Source organism: Prenolepis imparis, unplaced genomic scaffold (genome assembly GCF_030444845.1).
Source record: "Prenolepis imparis isolate NDT839.2.m4 unplaced genomic scaffold, iyPreImpa1.0 SCAF_2, whole genome shotgun sequence".
NCBI lineage: Eukaryota > Metazoa > Arthropoda > Insecta > Hymenoptera > Formicidae > Prenolepis > Prenolepis imparis.
The window spans coordinates 4033353-4036466 of NW_028141160.1; the positions used below are offsets into that span (position 1 = coordinate 4033353).

The 3114-nt window shown below is 25.8% G+C and overlaps 1 pseudogene; it reads left to right on the forward strand.

The window, feature by feature from the left end:
- The first annotated feature begins 1732 nt into the window (after positions 1-1732).
- On the forward strand, positions 1733-3114 carry LOC145932840 (uncharacterized; annotated as a pseudogene).

A 3114-nucleotide genomic window follows, 5' to 3' on the forward strand; every position in this document is an offset into this window, starting at 1 on the left:
TGTCATTATGAGTTTTATGTTCTACCTGGGGAATGATTACCTTAACAACATATATCAAGGTCAAAGTCATACATGAGATTGCTCTCTTTCTGTATAATTAATTGTTTTGTAAATTTTGTTTTGTAAATAATTCATATTGTTGATATATCTTGGATTATTATCTATTGATATAGCAACTATTGATCCTAGAATTATTTTATTATTTTTCCTGTGTTCCTAAAAAATTTACAACTTACAATCAAAACGTTGTGCACTAAAATAATAATCTTATCACTTACATGGTTCCTAGAAAAACTCAATATCTTTAAATATTTTTTTCTGAAAAATATTAATATTAGTATATAGTAAATATATCAAAAATATAACTTTCATATAATTATTTGCAGTCGTATCAATTAAGGAGACACAAGGCAAAAGATGGAAGCAGAAATCTATGTGCAAGACAACTCGCCCTCAATAGAGCATACTTTACGTCCACTAGTATTTGTTTCTTGGTTCCTAGGCGCCGGCGTTGCACATCCGCCAAAGTGTCCTAAAGCTTATACGATAAGTCTACGTATTATTTACTTCGGAATATGTTTCGCTGATGTATACATATATTGGTATGAGAGAGTTGAACTTGGATTTAATTAAAGAACGCATTATAAATAAAAAAGACTTATGCATTATTATGTATTACTTAAGCGAAGTGATACGTTTTATGTTAGCCAGGGTTGGCAAAAAACTTGTTTTTTTCATTTTAAACAAAAAACATTGATTTTTTTGTTTAAAACATGTTTTTTTTATTTTATACGTGTTTTTAAGTAAAGTAAGAAAAAAACATGTTTTAAACAAAAAAAACATGTTTTAAACAAGCAAAAAAAAACACTTGATAGCTTTGATCTGTGTAATCGTAATGTAATGTAACCGTAATCGTAATGTAATGTTCGACCACTCGCGTCTTTTTTCTGAGGAATCCATTAAAAATGTTAAACCGATAACATGGTGGCTTGCGTTAAAAGAAAATGTTAATACTGTAACGTTTGACTTATTGTTAGTTGAGTAATAATTCTTTATTAATATATAAAATTATATATTCTTTATTTTATTTTGAGTTATTAATTTTAATTAAATTTATAAAAGTAGGTATTAAAAAAATACCCAATATGCAATAACTGCAATGCAATTCCCAATTTCAATATGTTATTGTTACCGTTCATTTTTTCGTACTTAAATGTTTATTATTTTTTTAGTTAAAGGAATAACATTATTTAATTATTTGCAATAGATAAAATGTAAAATGCAATGTGTTATAATTTAGATTTTAATAGTTTGTGCAGATAGCTTTATAATTTATAAGTAGTCTTTAATATATTCAATTATATTGATTGTTACTTAATATATTTAATATCCAAAAATAAATATTCTGTTAAAATAATACTTATCTTATTATTTTTATTTCATTATTTATATTTATATTTTTATATCTATATGTTACATATAAATATAGATAAAAAACTAAAAAAATTAAAACAAAAACCTTTTTGCAACATTAGTTTTGCACGTCTATTAGTTTTTGTTTGTTTTTGTTTTTCTTTACAGTTTCTTTTTCAAATAATCATATGTTTTAATTGCAATGTTTTAAACAGTTTTAAACAGTAGTTTAAAACTGTTTAAAACAAAAATGTTTAAAACAGTGTCCACTGTTTTAAACATGTTTTAATCAAACAGTTTTAAACAAATTGTTTAAAACATGCCAACCCTGATGTTAGCGTATTATTATGTTTATCACGGGATTGGACAATATGATAAGTGGTCTGTATTAATGAACAAAATGAATGATTTCGATCAGAAGATCAGAAAAAAACGCGTATGAACGATCGGCTGATGAAAATAATTGTATCGCAAGCTATACTCGTGACATTTGTTTGCGGTCTCTCTTTTTGTATATATGAAGTGTACAATTATTCTAAATTGAATGACTTTACAAAAATGGTCGAAAATTTTCTATTTTATTATACAACAATTCAATCATTGATCAACAGTTTAATCTTTGACGTTGTAGTCCTCATGTTATACCACAGATTTCAAACGATAAACAAATTAATCATGCAATTAGATGGGCGATTTACTGTGTCACAGATTATATGTAAAATCAGACACATTAGAGAATTATATATTGGTAAGTGTGCTCGTATTTCATTAAAAATATTTTTAAAATCTTTTGGAAATAAAAATTACTATAGAATCTTTCATAGCATTATTTTCTCTCGATAGTTTATTTTATTATTATTATTTACGTAGAATTAAAATATAATTAAATATGTGTACAATTTATAAAAAAAATATAACGAATATTAATATTACATGGTGGAATTAACAAATTTCTGTTGCAGGAATTTGTGATCTAGTTAGCAGGGTAAACGATATTCACAGTTTTCATCTTCTCCTTTTCTCGGCAATGTATTTTACGAGAATTGTGTATACATTATTTTTTTAATTTTGTCTTTTTATAAATAAGGATTACATGAATGGGCTGATAATTAGTTTTATTTGTATTTTATACACTGCGCAATTCGGCCTAATGTGTTGGATCTGTACACTCCTGCGTAAAGAATCGAACAAAACCGGAGTAATTATACATACGATTGCGTTAAATTGCAACATTGTAAATCTTAATAACCCAAACGACATGGAAATTCAACCAAGTATAGAAATATCATCAGAAAACGAAGATGATGAGCAAAATTCTAATAAGAGTAATTGTTATCATAATCACGTTGTTTTAGAAAACTTGCGTAAAAATATGGCTCGAGACTGTATCAGAACGAGGTTAATAATTTTTCGATTCAACTACAACAGCATCAAGTGGCAATTACTGCTTGCTACTTTTTCGAAATGAATAATACTTCATTTAGTGCTGTGAGTATGCAATTATTATCTATATTATAGATTAATTATTTTTTTGTAAATTATACACATATTATAACAGCACTATCAAAACAAATAAATACTAATTAAAAATAATCTTTTTTTCAGTTTTTCGGTGTGATTATCACTTACTTAATAACTCTTATTCAATTTGCTGAATACGGCATTGAAACATCAGATAATCTAGATAATAAATTAATGTGA